The sequence below is a fragment of the Bubalus kerabau genome, chromosome 2 (genome assembly GCF_029407905.1).
Source record: "Bubalus kerabau isolate K-KA32 ecotype Philippines breed swamp buffalo chromosome 2, PCC_UOA_SB_1v2, whole genome shotgun sequence".
Lineage (NCBI taxonomy): Eukaryota > Metazoa > Chordata > Mammalia > Artiodactyla > Bovidae > Bubalus > Bubalus kerabau.
Genome location: NC_073625.1, coordinates 47,032,677 through 47,052,535, shown reverse-complemented (window position 1 = coordinate 47,052,535; position 19,859 = coordinate 47,032,677). Strand labels below are relative to the sequence as shown.

General features: G+C 40.0%; 1 pseudogene; it reads right to left on the bottom strand.

Moving 5' to 3' along the window:
- LOC129644411 (uncharacterized) overlaps positions 1 to 19,859 on the bottom strand; it is a 72,958-nt pseudogene that overhangs the window by 15,424 nt on the left and 37,675 nt on the right.

The following is a 19,859-nucleotide window of genomic DNA, read 5'->3' as shown; positions in this document are numbered from 1 at the left end:
AAATATATGTCATCACTTAAGTAAAGATCAAAAGCGTGATGTTTTAAAAAATACTCTATTTAAGAGAACGTGTCAAAGCTAGTGTTATGTTTACTATAAGTAAATGGATTTATCTGGTAAATATTTCTTTGGGATGCTTACTGGATTCCCAGTGGGAATATGCTACTAAGGAAAAGAAGCAGACATAGAACTTACATGGTTTTGGAGATGACAGTAAATGCTGGGGCTGTGTCTGGAACATCCAGGCTAAGTGCTCTAAGGGTGAGGTTGCTCTGAGTTTATAATAGGAGGGTCTTTGACCTGGAAGAATGAATGAGGAGGAAGGAGGGGATGAGAAATGCTTCCTAGGAGGAGATGGTGAGCAGAAGCTTCCATCTGAGAGCAGCTTGTCAATGGAGTTCTAGGGGTGGACAAGAAGGTTCTGAGAAGCAGACACCAAGTGGCTGGAGGGTAGACAGACGGGAGAGCTGTTCTCCAACGTGCCTACCCTTGGATTTCACCAATCAAATTAGAATGTCAAGTTAAAATGAGGTAAAAAAAATGTATGTGAATATTCCCATGTCATTCATTTCCAGTGAAGCCGAGTTATCATTCTAACTTTCATTTTCCAGGAATTCCCTGGAAGCCATTTATCTAAAAGGAGCACAGTTATAAAAACCTCAGTCGCCACCTTCATTGCGTGGCAGGCGATGTCATGTCTCAGACGGAGTAGAAAGAAACGTAATGTCTGGATTTTATTAAGTCCACAGCACCGATATGTTAAGTGATCCGAGATCAACAGGCTTTCTTTTTAAATTCTGACATCACCTTAATCACATTCATACTTGAAAATGAGGAACACAGATTCCAGGAATCAACCCAAAAAGCAGAGAAATGCAAGGGTACAGTTTTCAAACAGCTATGTGGGGAACTTAATTTCCTTGGGCTCTAATATCACTGCAGGTGGTGACTGCAGTCATGAAATTAAAAAGCGTTTGCTCCTTGGAAGGAAGGCTATGATGGTCCTAGATGGCGTATAGGAAGTAGAGACTACTTTGTCAACAAAGATCTGTCTAGTCAAAGCTATGGTTTCATATGGATGTGAGAGTTGGACCATAAAGAGGCTGAGCACTGAAGAGTTGAAGCTTTTGAACTGTGGTGTTAGAGAAGACTCTTGAGAGTCCCTTGGACTGCAAGGAGATCAAACCTGTCAATCTTAAAGGAAATCAATCCTGAATATTCATTGGAAAGACTGATGCCGAAGCTCCAATACTTTGGCCACTTGATGCAAAGAGTTGACTCCTTAGATAAGACCCTGGTGCTGGGAAAGATTGAAGGCAGGAGTAGAAGGGGATGACAGAGGTTGGATGGCATCACCGACTCAATGGACATGAATTTGAGCAAGCTCTGGGAGATGGTGAAGGATAGGGAAGCCTGGTATGCTGCAGTTCATGGGGTCACAAAGAGTTGGATAGGACTGAGCAATTTAAAACAACTATGGAGAACATCCTCTGGAGAAGTAAATGGCAACCCACTTCAGTACTCTTGCCTGGAAAATCCCATGGACGTAGGAGCCTGGTAGGCTACAGTCTATGGGGTTGCAAAGAGTCGGACACGACTGAGCGACTTCACTCACTTCACTCATGGAGAACATCAGTAATCCTATTACACTTATTTGAAGGAACTAGTGATTAAATGTTTCATAAAACACAAATCCAGTAAAGACCTCTAGGAAGTGATGGGAACAGATGGTCAATCTAGTTCACTTTTCCTAAGGTACCACAGTGCACACCTTTGAGGATGCTCTGTCTGCTGCTGTGTGCTGGAGCCTTTTCCATACTGAGGTTTACAATCTGTCAACCAGGACACTAAGCAAAGATCACTCCAACTATGAAGCCTGCCTGTGAAATCCAATCTTGAAAAGTGTAAATTTAAACCTCTAATTCTTTCTATCTTGCCTGCTTTTCCCCCTCCTTCTAATTGGATTAGTTGTTTAATTACAAAGGGATGTGGATTTTTTTCCCTTTTCTTTTTAATATCTTTTCTTGGACTAAAATTCTAATAGGACTTATCCAAGGTTTGCTTTTGTCTTACTATTTAAGATTATTTCTGTTTCTTGAATCTGAAATAAAGAAAACTGAACTAGTCTCTGAAAAAAAAAATACAAGGACATTTTTACAGGCACATTTCTGACTTTATGTTAAATGTTTGATTCACTAAAAAAAAAAAAAAAAAGGATTCTACCTCAACTTCTCTTCCATCCTCCCAACCTCTGTCCACCACTTCTCACTGGGCCATATGAAGAGTATGTATTAAGAATTAGAATCAATAGATATATTGAACCATCCATAAATGCTGCATAGTTTATGAAGAGATATTACTCTCAGAACTCAATGGCAGTCAATAACCCAAAGTTAACTGTAAAGATTTTTGCTTTAAAAAAATCAATAGGATATACTGTATTTAGAATCTCTGGATTTGCCAGGATTTAATCCCTCAGGAAATAGGTATTGGGCCCTCAAGGCTGTTGCTTTTGAAATTATGTCATGTTTTTAGATATGGAGAGAAAGCTCCTTTCCAAACATATGCCATCATGGGAAAATAAAGATTACATTATCAACAAGGCTGCATAACAAGAGTGTCCGTCTGTTCCACACAGCTGCTTCAAAACATGCCAATGATCTGGAAGCATCTGCTGCTGCTGCTGAGTCACTTCAGTCATGTCCGACTCTGTGCGACCCCATAGATGGCAGCCCACCAGGCTCCCCCATCCCTCGGATTCTCCAGGCAAGAACACTGGAGTGGGTTGCCATTTCCTTCTCCAATGCATGAAAGTGAAAAGTGAAAGTGAAGTTGCTCAGTCATGTCCGACTCCTCAAGACCCCATGGACTGCGGCCTACCAGGCTCCTCCGTCCATGGGATTTTCCAGGCAAGAGTACTGGAGTGGGATGCCATTGCCTTCTCCGCTAGAAGCATCTGGCAAAATGCAAACATGGATTTACAGCAAAGGATTCAGGCTGGCTATGGTTGCTACTCTCAAGGACAAGGAGTGGAAAGACAAGTAGGTGTTCCTTGTACCCCTGAAACAAATATAACAATGTATGTCAATTATATTTCAATAAAAAATGAAAAGGAAAAAATAAATAACTAATTAAAAGATCATTTATCATATATTTACTAGGAAAAATTGAGTTTAAACATTAGTCTCTTTTCTACTAGATAAAACTTAAATAGCACTTCAAAATACCATTATTGCCTAAGGGGAAGAACATGATCGTGAAGGAGGAGGTGGATGTGGAATACATCTCTCTCCATGGATACATCAGGAATACACCTTCAGACACAGAAGTGTATGCAGAACACCAGCTGAGAGTGGACAGGAATACATGACCAGTGGTAAAGAATATATAGAACCATGCAAAACTCAAGATCAAGCCCGAGGCTCTGCAGTGGGAGCACTGAATCTAAGATCCTAGACTACCAGAGAACTAACCCTAGGGAGTATCAAATAGCAAGAACTTCCACAAAGGAAACTACTTGAATACAAGACCGACCAACACCCAACCACCAGTAGAATCCTGTGCACGATGCCTCATCCAAACAACAAACAGAACAAAAATACAAACCCAATCATCAGCAGAGAAGATTACCACCTCACTCAGCTTTATTTTTTTCAGAGGAAAAAAATAACTCAGCACTATTCTCACCCTATATGAAGCTTACACAAACCCCTGAATCAAACTTAGGAGGGCAGAAACCAAAAGGAAAAAATAATTCAACCTTGAAGTCTGGGAAAAGGAGACCTCAAACGAAGAAGAAGAAGGAAGAAGAAGAAGGAAGAAGGAAGAAGGAAGAAGAAGAAGAAGAGAAATACTGCACAAATGAAGGAACAAATTAGACACACAAGTGCAAATAAATGAAGAGGAAATAGGAAAACTACCTGAAAAAGAATTCAGAATAATGCTAGTAAAGATGATCAAAAACCTTGAAAACAAAATGGAGAAATGCAAGACTCAGTTAACAGAGACCTAGAAGAATTAAAGAATAAACCTACAGAGACAAACAACACAATTACTGAAATTAAAAATACTCTGCTGCTGCTCCTGTTGCTAAGTCGCTTCAGTCGTGTCCGACTCTGTGCGACCCCATGGACTGCAGCCTACCAGGCTTCTCTGTCCATGGGATTCTCCAGGCAAGAACACTGGAGTGGGTTGCCATTTCCTTCTCCAAAATACTCTAGAAAGAATCAATAGCAGAATATCTGGAGCAGAAGAACAAATCAGTGAGCTGGAAGATAAAATGGTGGAAATAACTTCTGAAGAGCAGAATAAAGTAAACAGAATGAAAAGAACTGGGGATAGTCTCAGAGACCTCTGGGACAACATCAAATGCACCAGAATTTGAATTATAGGGGTCTCCGAAGAATAGAAAAAGAAAGGGCATGAGAGTTTTTTTGAAGAGAATATAGCTGAAAATTTCCCCAACATGGAAAAGGAAATAGTCAATCCAGTCCAAGAGTTACAAAGAGTCCCATACAGGATAAACCCAAGGAGAAACATGCCAAGACACATACTAATCAAAATAACAAAGACTAAATACAAAGAAAGAATATTAAAAGCAGCAAGGGAGAAGCAACATGTAACATAAAAGGGAAACCCCATACGCTTAACAGCTAATCTTTCAGCAGAAACTGCAGGCCAGAAGGGAATGGCAGGATATATTTAAAGGGAAAAATCTACAACCAAGATTACTGTACCTGGAAAGTATCTCAATCAAAATTGATGGAGAAATCAAAAGCTTTTCAGACAAGTAAAAGTTAAGAGAATTCAGTACCACCAAACCAGCTTTACTACAAATGTTAAACGGACATATATAGTCAAGAAATACAATAGATGAAACAGATATACAAAATCAAACCACAAACAATTAAGAAAATGGCAATAGGAACAAATACATCAATAATTACTTGAAATGTAAATGGATTAAATGCTCCAACCAAAAGTCACAGACTGGCTAAATGGACACAAAAACAAGACCCATATATATTCTGTCTACAAGAAACCCACTTCAGGCCTAAAGACACATATACATTGAAAGTGAGAGGATGGAAAAATATATTCCTTGCAAATGGAAAGCAAAAGAAAGCTGGAATAGCAATCCTTATATCAGACAAAATAGACCTTAAAATAAAGAATATTACAAGAGATAAAGGACACTGCCTAATGATCAAGGGATCAATCCATGAGGAAGACATGACAATTGTAAATATCTATGCACCCCACATAGGAGCACCTCAGTACATAAGACAAACACTAACAGACATAAAAGGAGAAATTGACAGTAACACACTAATAGTAGGACACTTCAACACCCCACTCACACCAATGGACAGATCAACAAAATAGAAAATTAATAAGGAAACACAAGTTTTAAATGATACTTTAGATGAGATGGATCTCATTGATATCTTTAGGACATTGCATCCAAATGCAGAAGAATACACTTTCTTCTCAAGTGCATACAATACATTCTCCAGGATAGACCACATGTTGGGTCACAAATCAAACTTTGGTAAATTTAAGAATATTGAAATTGTATAAAGCATCTTTTCTAACCACAATGCTATGAGACTAGATATCAATTACAAGAAAAATAACTGTAAAAAACAAAAACACGTGGAGATTAAACAACATGTTTCTATATAACCAACAGGTTACTGAAGAAATCAAAAGGGAAATAAAAAAAATTTCTCAAAACAAATGACGATGAAAGCTTGATAACTCAAAACCTATGGGATGCAGCAAAAGCAGTTCTAAGACGGAAGTTTATAGCAATACAATCCTACCTCAAGAAACAAGAAAAGCATCGAATAGACAACCTAACTTTACACCTGAAACAACTGGAAAAGAAAAACAAAAATCCCAAAAATTAGCATCAGGAAAGAAATCATAAAGATCCAAGCAGAAAGAAATGAACAATAAATGAAAGAAAAATAGTAAAGGTTAATAAAACTAAAAGCTGTTTTTTTTTTTTTTGAGAAGATTAACAAAATTGACAAATCTTTAACCAGACTCATCCAGAAAAAAAGACTGAAAATCAAATCAACAAAATCAGAAATGATAAATGAGAGGCTACTACAGACAATGCAGAGATACAAAGGATTATAAGGGACTATTACAAACAACAGATGGTGATGGACAGGGAGGTGTGGCATGCTGTGATTCATGGGGTCGCAAAGAGTCGGACACGACTGAGCGACTGAACTGAACTGAACTGAATTGATATGGCAATAAAATGGATAACCTGCAAGAAATGAATAGATGCTTAGAAAAGTTCAATCTTCCAAGACTGAACCAGGAAGAAATAGAAATTATGAACAACCCAATTATAATTAATGAAATTGAAGCTGTGATAAAAAATCTCCCAAAAGAACAAAAGCCCAGGACCAGATGGCTTCACAGGATAATTCTATCAAACATTTACAGAAGAGCTAATGCCTATCCTTCTAAAACTCTTTCAAAAAATTGCAGAGGAAGGAAAACTTCCAAACTCATTCTACAAGGCCACCATCACCCTGATACCAAAACCAGACAAAGGCAACACAAAAAAAAGAAAACTACAGGCCAATATCACTGAAGAATGTAGATACAAAAATCCTCAACAAAATTTTAGCAAACAGAATTCAGCAACACATCAAAAATTTCACACACCATGATGAAGTTGGGTTTATACCAGGGATGCAAGAATTCTTCAATAAATATGCAAATCAGTCAATGTGATACACCATGTCAACAAATTGAAAGATAAAAACCATATGATCATTTCAATAGATGCAGAAAAAGCCTTTGACAAAATTCAGCATCCATTTATGATTGAAATTCTTAAAAAATGTGCATAATGATACTGGATGCTTGGGGCTGGTGCACTGGGACAACCCAGAGGGATGGTGTGGGGAGGGAGGAGGGAGGAGGGTTCAGGATGGGGACCACATGTATACCTGTGGCAGATTCGTTTTGATGTTTGGCAAAACTAATACAGTGTTTCAGGTTTAAAAATAAAATAAAATTAAAAAAAATGTGCATAAGAAGGAACATACCTCAACCTAGCAACGGTCATATATGATAAGCCCACAGCAAACATTATTCTCAATGGTGAAAAACTGAAAGGATTCCCCTACGATCAGGAACAAGACAAGGGTGTCCACTCTCACTGCTATTATTCAACATAGTTCTGGAAGTCCTAGCTACAGCAATCAGAGAAGAAAATGAAATAAAAGGAATCCAGATTGGAAAAGAAGTTCTCACCCTTTTCAGGTGACATGATACTGTACATAGAAAACCCGATAGATCCTATCAAAAAATTATGAGAGCTAATAAGTGAATTTAGCATTTGTAGGATATACTATCAATATGCAGAAATAACTTATATTTCTATATAGTAACAATGAAGAATCAGAAAGAGAAATTAAGGAATCAATCCCTTTCACCACTGCAACAAAAATAATTAAATATCTAGGAACAAACATATCTAAGGAGACAAAAGAACTACACACAGAAAATTATAAGAAACTATAATTATAAAAAATTATAAGAAAGAAATCAAAGATGACATAAACAGATGGAGAGATAGTCCATGTTCCTGGGTAGGAAGAATCAATACTGTAAAAATGATTATACTACCAAACACAGTCTACAGATTCAATGTGATCCCTATCAAATTACTAATGGCATTTTTCACAGAACTAGAACAAAAAATGTCACAATTCATATGGAAACACAAAAGACCCCAAATGCCCCAAGCAATCTTGAGACAGAAGAATGGAGCTGAAGGAATCAACCTTCCTGACTTCAGATTATACTACAAAGCTACAGTCATCAAGACAGTATGGTAGTGGCACAAAAACAGAAATATAGACCAATGGAACAAGATACAAAGGAGGCAAGAATATACAATGGGGCAAAAATAGCTTCTTTCATAAATGGTGCTGGGAAAACTGGATAGCTACATGTAAAAGAATGAAATTAGAACACTTCCTAACACCATACAGAAAGATAAACTCAAAATGGATTGAAGACCTAAATGTAAGGCCAGAAACTATTAAACTCTCAGAGGAAAACAGAGGCAGAACACTCAATGACATAAATCAAAGTAAGATCCTCTATGACCCACCTCTTAGAGTAATGGAAATTCAAAACAAAAGTAAACAAGTGCCACCTGATTAAGCTTAAAAGCTTTTGCACAGCAAAGGAAACTATAAGCAAGTTGACATGACAACTCTCAGAATGGGAGAAAATAATAGCAAATGAAACAACTGATAAAGAATTAATTTCCAAAATAAACAAGCAGCTCATACAACTCAATACCAGAAAAACAAACAACCCAATCAAAAAGTGGGGAAAAGACCTAAACAGATGTTTCTCCAAAGAAGACATACAGATGGCTAACAAACATATGAAAAGATGCTCAACATTGCTCATTATTAGAGAAATGCAAATGAAAACTACAATGAGATATCATTTCATACCAGTCAGAATGGGCATCATCAAAAAGGTCTACAAACAATAAACGCTGGAGAGGGTGTGGAGAGAAGGGAACACTCTTACACTGTTGGTGGGAATGTAAATTGATACAGCCACTATGGGAGATGGTATGGAGATTTCTTAAAAAAACTAGGATTAAAACCATCATATGACCCAGCAATCCCACTCCTAGGCATATACTCTGAGGAAACCAAAATTGAAAAAGACATGTGTGCCCCACTCATTGAAGTACTATTTACAATAGCTAGAACGTGGAAGCAACCTAAATGTACATTAACAGATGAATGGATAAAGAAGCTGTGGTACATATACACAATGGAATATTACTTGGCCATAAAAAGGAACATATTTGAGTCAGTTCTAATGAAGTTGATGAGCCTAGAGACTATTATACAGAGTCAAGTAAGTCAGAAAGAGAAAGATAAATATCGTATACTAATGCATATAAACAGAATCTAGAAAAATGGTACTGAATAATTTATTTGCAGGGTGGCAAAGGAGAAACAGACATAGAGAATAGACTTATGGACAGGGGGAGAGGGGAGGAGAGGGTGAAATGTATGGAGAGAATAACTTACATTACCATAGGTAAAATGGATAGCCAGTGGGAAATTGCTGTATGGCTCAGGAAACTCAAACAGGGGCTCTGTATCAACCTAGAGAGGTGGGATGGGGAGGGAGATGGGATGGAAGTTCAAAAGGGAGCGGATATATGTATACCTATGGCTGATTCATGTTGCGGTTTGACAGAAAACCACAAAATTCTGTAAAGCAATCATCCTTCAGTTAAAAAATAAATAAAATCTTAAAAATACCATTATTGAACATTATGGCAAATTTAAGGCTCTATTCAGATATATTTCCAATACTGTTTCAGACCCGAAATGAATATTTACAGTTATATTGCACAATAAAGTTTGACAGATTTCCAAGGAGACCCCAAGCCAGATCCAAGTGCACAGATAAATTTTTCCTTCCAGAGGCACCTTCATATGAGCAAGACTTGAGTCTTACAGAGTCACAAGTGACATGGGACTTATATGCAAAATAAGAACAAACCTCCCAAGCCTCAACCCTCCCTATTGTCCATGCCAATTATTGAATCTCAGCCCTCAGTTTACCCCACTGACCCCATTCTTCACATAGTGGACAGGCCTTTCAACATCTTGCCTTTTGGCCTGTGAACACAATGTTAAGCTCTGCCAGTAGAGGGCGCTGGAGGGACACAGCCAGCGGAAAAGTGCTCTTTCTGATTCTGGTGCACAGGGGTTGATCTCTTCTTTCCCCGCTGCTCAAATGATTCGCTCAGGGGAGCCATCTGCACAGGTGATCCAAAATGTGGTTGTGTGAGAAAATAGGGGTCCTCCGGCCTCAGCTGTAGCCACAAACCAGAGCACACAGAGTCCTTTCAAACTTTGCAGGCCTGACTGGTGTCCAGTGACCTCTTCAGCCCCATGTGGACACCAGGCACTTGGCACCTGTGCCAGCCAGGGCTCACCTAATACTCCCTGGCATCTGCCTTGGCATCCTGTCCCATGACAATGGCCCCCAATGCTTCAGCATCTTAGAGGAGCTGGTACTTCACCACATCTCTGATCACCTCCAGCTATATTCCCCTCCGTCACAGTTTTGAGCCTCCCTACTGGTCCTTGAAGAAGGCTGAGTGCTGAAGAATTGATGCTTTTGAACTGTGGTGTTGGAGAAGACTCTTGAGAGTCCCTTGGACTGCAAGGAGATCCAACCAGTCCATTCTGAAGGAGACCAGCCCTGGGATTTCTTTGGAAGAAATGATGCTAAAGCTGAAACTCCAGTACTTTGGCCACCTCATGCAAAGAGTTGACTCATTGGAAGACTCTGATGCTGGGAGGGATTGGGGGCAGGAGGAGAAGGGGACGACAGAGGATGAGATGGCTGGATGGCATCACTGACTCGATGGACGTGAGTCTGAGTGAACTCTGGGAGTTGGTAATGGACAGGGAGGCCTGGCATGCTGCAATTCATGGTGTTGCAAAGAGTCGGACATGACTGAGTGACTGAACTGAACTGAACTGGTCATTGAACCTTGAATCAGGCTTGCTCATACCTCAGGCAGGAAATCATCCCTGAAATATCCACATGGCTTCTCTTTTCCCTCCCCTGAAATTCATCCCCAAAATGCCATCTTTCATATGGTATTTACAATTGTACACATTACCCTGGGCAATCTTCATTCTCCTGAAGTACAACTTTGCTGGAGAGAGTATTTCTGGTTGACAGTTTTTATCATTCAGTATTTTAAGAATGTCATTCTGCTCTTGCCTGGCCTGCAGTTTCTGCTGAGAAATCTGATGATGGCCCAATGGGAGTTCCTTTTTTTTTTTTTTCTTGCTGCCTTTAAAATTCTTTGTCATTGACTTCTGACAGTTTTAACATAATGTGTATTGGAGAAGGTCTTTTTGTGTTGAGATAACTAGGAGTTCTCTTAGCCTCATGGACTTGCATATCCACTTCCTTCCCCTGTCTGGGAAGTTCTCAGCTGTTATTTCTTTAGATAATCGCTCTACTCCCTTCTCCCTCTCTTCTCTTTCTGGATACCCATCACTCTGTTGCCCCTTATAAAAGAATCAGAGAATTCTTGTAGGATTTCCTTACTTTTTAAAGATCTTAATTCTCTATTATCTTCTATCTGAATCATTTCTAGATTTATATCTTCGAGCTCACTATTTCTTCCACATGGTCTGCTCTATTTCCAGTACTTTTAATGAATTTTTCATCTTGTTAATTGAGTTCTTCAGCTCCAGAATTTTTGTTTGTTGGCTTTTTAGAGCTTCAGTCTCTTTGGTAAAGAATTCCTTCTGTACAATAATATTATTACTGATCTCATTGTAATGCCTTTCTGAGTTTTCCTGTGCTTCTTCACAATGGCCATTTTGAATTGTCTTTCACTTGGATAATACTCCTCCCCCCCTCCCCCCGGAGGACTGTTGTTTCCTTTTTGAAACACAATGTTATCTTGGTTTTTCATGGTGCTGGATGAGCTGTTCTTCTGCAAGCACATGTGAAGTAGGCAACACCTTTCTTCTTTAGGTAAAGCTTTTTTTTTACTTGATTCTAACATTTAAGGGAAGGGAAAGTTGCTCAGTCGTGTCTGATTCTTTGTGACCCCATGGGCTATACAGTCCATGGAATTCTCCAGGCCAGAATACTGGAATGGGTAGCCTTCCCCTTCTCCTGGGGATCTTCCCAACCCAGGGATTGAACCCAGGTCTTCACATTGTGGGTGGTTTCTTTACCAGCTGAGCCACCAGAGAAGTCCAAGAATACTGGAGTGGATAGCCTATCCCTTCCTCAGGGGATTTTCCTGACCCAGGAATTGAACCAGGGTCTCCTGCATCACAGGCAGATTCTTCACCAGCTGAGCTACTAGGAGCTAACACTTTAAAAGGTCAGTAATTAGAGCGCTTTCTTCTATTTCCAGTAGGTGGAGCTGTGGCATACATTTGTGTGTCTCCCCCTGCATGGCCTCTGCAAGTGTTGCAGGTGACCTGGGTACTGATGCTGGTGTTACTGGGGCGTGGGTCACTTCCACGACGTTCTGGGGCCTCCTGCATGTTCAGGGTGTAGGGGTCCACAGGCACAGTCTTCGGGGGTGAGGAGGCAGATGGCTGGAGTCCCTGATGCCCAGCTCCTATGGCCCAGGCGTTTCAGTGGTCAGGAAGCTGGAGTCCTATACAAGCTGCCTGACCAGAGCTGCCAGGCTCCCTGGGGACATGGGCTGAGCTCGCAGCCAGACCAGGATCACAGGTACCACCTTCACTGTCTCAGGCTCTGCTTTCTCTATGTGTCCTGCCCACCCGCCTTCAGATGCACAGATCCGAGGAACTCTCCAGAGATCTGATGTGCTGAGTAGAGGCATCTTTGTTGAGTTATGGATGTTTTACTGATTATATATTGAAGGGGAAAGAAACAGAGATCATCTCATTCCACTCTGATGCTGGACATCGTTAAGATGCCATTTTCACATAATAATCCTTGGTAAAAAGAAACATAACTGGAAAAAGACACTTTAAAAGCTATATGTTCAATTATTTTGTAACAGGTAAAGACTAACAATATCAATTTATAATTATATAATAGACACTTTCCTTGACATTTTATAACAGATAAATTTCTGAAAGCCTGGGTTTATTTCAACTGTACCACAGTAGTATTTTCAAAAGTATATAATTTGTGTACTATCTGCTCTTTTTTATGGCTGACCCACTCCAGTGTTCTTGCCTGGAGAATCCCAGGGACGGGAGAGCCTGGTGGACTGCCATCTATGGGGTCGCACAGAGTCGGACACGACTGAAGTGACTTAGCAGCAGCAGCAGCATAGGATTTTTTAGATAAAGAGGAAGTAGCGGTGATGCAGCTGAAATGGGCTGGGCATGCTCCAGGAAAGCCGGGGGTGGGGGGGCACACTGCAAAGGGCCAGGATGTGTCACTGAGCTGGCCTTACTTAGCCTGTCCACTCGCTCTCCCCACACCTTCAATAGCGCAGAGGAGACATGCAATGTCTGCTGCAGTCCACTGGCTTGGGGTGCTGCCCCTTATAATACACGATGAATGAGAAGTGCAGCTGGAGCCCCATCCCCTGGGGACTGGCACACATACTGGTTTCACGTGGCTGGAACCACACCCTCTGTTGTGCCTTTGTGTAAGGGCAGGAGAAGAGGGTTGGTTCAGGAAAGTAACCTCATCTCAGGAAGAAGCACAACTTCAGCCTATTTAATGCAGCTCTGCTCCAGCTGTAAAAGCTGGAGGGGGAGGGACACGGGAAGGGCCCCAGAGGTCCACACAGACACGCGGTCATGTGCCTGCCACCTCATTTCTGTGAGTCATAGGTAAACACAGAGGCTTTAACAACTGAAAAACGTGGAGAACTGTGTTCTGCATTGCACACAAAATAAGTAAACTACAACTGGGTCCAAGTCTTGGGTTCATCTTGGGATCAATGAACTGGGACAAGAAAGTTCGCATATCCAGTCAATCCACTGGGCATCCAAAGGTCAAGACAACCTGAGAAAAGGGAAAACTTCCTCTAGCAGCTTCAACAGCTTTTGAGGCAAAAGCCTCTGAAACTGCATTAACAAGAAGGAAACGAACATACTGACGCTGCCTAAGACAAAACGTCACTTACTAAATTTAAAACACTGTTTGAAGAAAAGCACACAAAAATCTGATGAACTACTTCTGGGATAGTAATGATTAACTTCTATTCAGGTAGTTATCAGTTCTGAATATTAGAATACATATTTCTGAAATTATATTTAAGAAGGCAACATTACTTTTTACACTGATCATTCAAAAAAGTGCAGTATTTGAAATAGTGACATTCACCATTTTCATCTCTTTCATTGATAAAACCATACCAAGAGCAAAAAATAGTACAACTCTCAGATCGTTCTTTAATTAACTAGTAATTATTATATTATACATAAACCATCATGCTAAGCATGGAATATGAAAATCCTATTAGTAAGGAATTTATGGGGAAACAGTGGAAACAGTGGCTGACTTAATTTTGGGGGGGCTCCAAAATCACTGCAGATGGTGACTGTAGCCATGAAATTAAAAGATGCTTGCTCCTTGGAAGGAAAGTTATGACCAACATATTAAAATATGTCATTTTTATTATTAAAATAATTAAAAAGCAGAGACATTACTTTGCCAACAAAGGTCCATCTAGTAAAGGCTATGGTTTTTCCAGTAGTCACGTATGGATGTGAGAGCTGGACTATAAAGAAAGCTGAGAGCCGAAGAACTGATGCTTTTGAACTATGGTGTTGGAGAAGACCCGAGAGTCCCTTGGACTGTAAGGAGATCCAACCAGTCCATCCTAAAGGAGATCCGTCCTGAGTGTTCATTGGAAGGACTGATGGTGAAGCTGAAACTCCAATACTTTGGCAACCTGATGTGAAGAGCTGACTCATTGGAAAAGACCCTGGTGCTGGGAAAGATTGAAGGCAGAAGGGGAGGACAGAGGATGACATGGTTGGATAGCATCACCGACTTGATGGACATGAGTTTCAGCAAGCTCCAGGAATTGGTGATGGACAAGGAAGCCTACTGTGCTGCAGTCCATGGGGTTGCAGAGTCAGACATGACTGAGCAACTGAGCTGACTGACTGATCCATTTAACATTTACTGAATAGTTCCTATGTGCCCAGTACTACCTGAATCTAAGTGCTCGGGATGTTGCTGTGGATAAAAGAAATAGTTCTGCCATCTTTGGCCTTGTATATTAATGGACATGACTCAGGAATTAGTATGAGTTCTGTTTGTATACAAGGCAAATATTATTACACAAGGCATCTCTTATTTATAAGGGATGCTTTAAGTTCCTCTACTGAAGATAGTGATCAAAACAATCCAGAATATTCCCACCTAAACCAGTATCACTGTGAACCACTCCTATCACAAAATGATTGTTTTCCTGACACAGTAAAAGTCTGAACCATCAGATTTAATGACATCAACAATATAAAGAAAACCACAAATGTAACCAGTTTCAGTTGGTGCTGGTTCTCCTTTCATGGAGTATGATGGTAAGAAATTCTGGGTAGCTATCTGGTTTTTCCACAGTCAGAAATTTCTATTTTGTGAAGTTACTTTACTTTAAAGGCAAAAATCTCCCAAAGAAAATACTCTAAATCACTGCAAAATAAACTCTCCTTATAAATACAGTTGTCCCCAATGTTCTGTTTTTTTTTTCTGTATATGTTTCGGCACATGGATATACCATCTTAAAATAAAACATTCATGCCTTCATATAATGTACAGACATATACCCTATGTATCTGCAGAAAGACATGTACATAAGTACATGGAATATGTGTATGAGATACAGTTACACATACATCAGTGAAGTCTGACATGGTTACAACCTGTTGAAGACATTGTTCTCCCTGGTGTTTCCTTGTTTCTTCCACATGGTTCTTGGTTGAGAGTGGGTTGGCAGGAAGGATGAGGGAAATGAAAGCTCTGTACACCTCTAAACAGTTCCATTTTTTCCAAGTTTTCCATCATGTAGTGACAACCAGGTAACAAAACACTCATGCTTTCCTCTCCAGTTCATTAATGAGTCACACGCCTGTGCCCACAATGGGCACCAGATACCAGCACTGCGTTCACCACAGCTGTGTATTTCACCTGTGGCCTGGGTGATGCTTCATGAGAAATACCTGCCCATGAAGGTTCTGGCCTCACAGGGACATCAATGTGGACATGTGCTTTAAAAGTACCGAATCTAAGAACAGACATACAGGTGGAACACCCTGTCCTCAAGGGAGAGGTTGAGGAAGGGGGTCAAAAAGCCCAGAAGCAACAAAATCAGGTCCCATTTAAACACAGAGGCTTAAATACCAGGCAGACCACAGGCAAGAACAGAAACCAAGGAAGAAAATGGTCACACTGAGACTTTCCTAGATTCAATCAAGCACATTGAAGAGAGAATCGCTTTCTTACTACATGAATCAATGTTACTTAATGCCAAGCCCCAGCAAAAGTCATTTCACACAGCCCCCCCCCTCCCCAGACTGTACTTCCCCAGAGCACATGCCCTGGTCGGTTCTCCTCGTGCTGGTTTCCTGCCACCTTTTTAAGAGAAAGTGGTACTAGGAAAAAGATACCATGTCCTGACGCTCAGTGAAGGAAACTGTGGCAGACAGAGAAACAGAGACAGAACGAAATCACATCCCACTTCACCACAACACAGCATGTGTGACTTGGGCAGGTGGTGTGGACTCTCTCTGCCAAGTTTCCTCATCTGTAAAATAGAGCAATAATAGCAGCTACTGAGGGTTTTCACATCAAGAGTAAATGCATCAGCACATCACACAATGTTCCTCTCAAATTACCTTCTGCCTAAGCATTGATTATATTTCAAAAGAAGGAATCTGAAAGATGGCACATACAACATGTTTTGAATCACAATTTTTAAAACTATGAGACCATGCATTTATTCAATACATTTCTACAAAGTATAAATTTTAATAAATCCAGACTTATGTAAATTCAGTGCCCCTGTATCAAACTTCCTCAGAGGACATGGAGGCAATGAGCCCAGATGTGGACATTGACAAGAACTGTGCGTGTGTCAGATTTTCACACAGAAAACCTCCTGTTACTCACATTCTTATACAGATCTTGAAAGGTCTTCAGGTCAACCACAGAATTGTCCAAGTTCACCACAGCTGTGTGAAAAAGACAAAAAGAAAGTATAAACTGCCATAAAACAGCTGTGAAAAGTGTCTGACCACCTCAAACAATAGTGACTGTCCACAGAGCAGATTTCATGTCCTGCAGGCAGCAGGTGCGCTCTGCCTTCACCGCAGCTGCTCCCCATCGACAAAGACTGAGCTGAGCTGGGAACGTCAATGCGGCAGCTGCCAGGTGTCACAGCTTTCACGCTCTCCACAAACACAAATCCCAAGAACAGGCCTCCACGGCGGAGAGAAACCCACAGTCTGTCTCTTTCATGACTCACCTGAATAAATTTGAAAAATCTGCTTAATACCGGAAAAATAGACAACTCACTCATGTTACTGCCACATCCTAGTTCTATGCCAATAAGTGCACATATCTGCCAATTTATCTAAAGACATTTGGCAAAGGCGATATCTAATCACTAAATTGATAGGCTTAATATGGAAACAGGTGAATTTCCTGTTACAACCCTTTAAATTGTAATAATCAAAGGATAATTCTCCACTTGAAATCAAAGCTCCACCTGAAGCTTTCTGCACACTCATGCCAGTCTTCTGTTTAAAAGTTTTCATGGATTGCCAGTGATCAAGGATGTTAAGAGCTCTGACAATAAAAAGTTCTTTAATTAAAAAAATCTTACAAGCCATGAGAAGAGTGAGTGTATCTTGATCGATTAACTCAGTTAGAGGAGTGTTGCAGTTTCAGAAGTGGTGAAAGCACCAGATACTTAAAGTATTAAAGGCAGAGGGGACTGGGAGAAGCAGAGGCCATAGTCTCTTCCGCCAGAGTCGAGCTGTGAGCTTCGTCCTGCTGGGCCAAGAGGATGTGTCTCCAGCAGGGCTTTCCCTCCCCCATACAGCTGGCTATGAGTAGTTAAAGCTCAGAAACAACAGGGAATGGATTAGAACAGAGGCAGTGCCATCTTATATTTGAAAAGCTTGTATCTTTTTTAGAAGCAACTTTTTATGCATTAAAGTCACATTAGAGAGACTGTTGGTCCAGTGGTAAAGAATCCAGCTGCCAATGCAGGGGACATGGGTTTGATCCTTGATCCAGGAACTCAAGCCTCACATGTCACGGGGCAACTGAGCTGCAGCTACTGAGTCCATGCACCACAACTAGAGGGTCTGTGAGCTGCAATAAGAGATCCTGAATGATGCAGAGAAGATTCTGTGTGTCACACCTGAGACCTGAGGCAGTCAACTTAATTAGTTAAAAGAAATCACATCAGAGAAATCCTAATGTCCTCCATGATTATCGGTTATTTTATTCCTCTGGACAATGAGCCATCAAACTAACCCTTACATATGAATATATATATCAACAGAGAAAACAGAAAATCTTCATAAGTGAACAAATGACCAAGCATGACTTAATACACACTTAAACCAGCCCACCACATTTTATACATATTAACAAGATGTTGAGTAGACCACAAAATTATTCCAAGTGGATCATGATAAATATGTGTGCTCTTTAGATTTTTGTACATTTAAATATTTTGGAAAAAGTTTTTCTGAGACCCAAGTTTTTAGTCAAAACCATCTGTAATACAATGAAAGGAACATGCCAAGTTTCAGTGTGTAAACTCTGATTTTCTCTGTCATAGGTTATAAGTTCACAACTGTTTTTTTTTTAAAATCCATTAATAGTTTAATGCATGAGATGAGGAAATAAGTTTGTGTTATGACATTGTTTGACATTTTTGTTGTGACTTAATAGTCATAAATAGTTCATGTACCTTGAGAAGACAGGATATAACTATACATTATACATTCTGTTCTGTTTATATATTCTAAATCCTTATTTGTATTTTTCTTCTTGATCTCTTTTGACCAAAGTGGTTTAAAGTTACTCTTATCAATGTGCTTGTCTATCCTTGTAACTACTATGTAGTTTCTTTCTTACATAGTTGCATCTGTATTTTGAGGGACAAAATTCAAATCTATTATAATTTCATTGTGAATGGTAGCTGTTAGTATTAAGAATGTATTCATTGTTTTGTTGTTGTTCACATAATGTTCCTGGCCTGAATTTTAAGTTGTCACATGTCAAGATCATAACCCTTGCTTTTTTGATTTGCATGTGTTGGGCCTAATTTCACTTCTCTTCATACTTTAGCCTTTCTGAAATATTTTGTTATAGCTAAGTTTTATTTAGAAGCAGAAGATATTAAGAAGAGGTGGCAAGAATACACAGAAGAACTATACAAAAAAGATCTTCACGACCCAGATAATCATGATGGTATGATCACTCACCTAGAGCCAGACATCCTGGAATGAAAAAGTCAAGTGGGCCTTAGTAAGCATCAGTATGAACAAAGCTAGTGCCAGGTGATGGAATTGCAGTTGAACTAGTTCAAATCCTAAAAGATGATGCTGTGAAAGTGTTGCACTCAATAGGCCAGCAAATTTGGAAAACTCAGCAGTGGCCAAAGGACTGGAAAAGGTCAGTTTTCATTCCAATCCCAAAGAAAGGCAATATCAAAGAATGCTCAAACTACTGCACAATTGCAGTTGTCTCACACCCTAGCAAAGTAATGCTCAAAATTCTGCAAGCCAGACTTCAACAGTACATGAACCATGAACTTCCTGATGTTCAGGCTGGATTTAGAAAAGATGGAGGAACCAGAGATCAAATTGCCAACATCCACTTGATAATCAAAAAAAGCAAGAGAGTTCCAGAAAAGCATCTACTTCTGCATTACTGACTATGCCAAAGCCTTTGACTGTGTGGATCACAATACACTGTGGAAAATTCCTCAAGAGATGGGAACACCTGACCACCTGACCTGCCTTTTGAGAAATCTGTATGCAGGTCAGGAAGCAATGGTTAGAACTGGACATGGAACAACAGACTGATTCCAAAAAGGGAAATGAGTACATCAAGGATGTATATTGTCACCCTACTTATTTAACTTATACACAGAGTACATCATGAGAAATGCTCAGCTGGATGAAGCACAAGCTAGAATCAAAATTGTTGGAAGAAATAACAATAACCTCAGATATGCAGATGACACCACCCTTATGGCAGAGAGTGAAGAAGAACTAAAGAGCCTCTTGATGAAAGTGAAAAAGGAGAGTGAAAAAGTTGGCTTAAAACTCAAC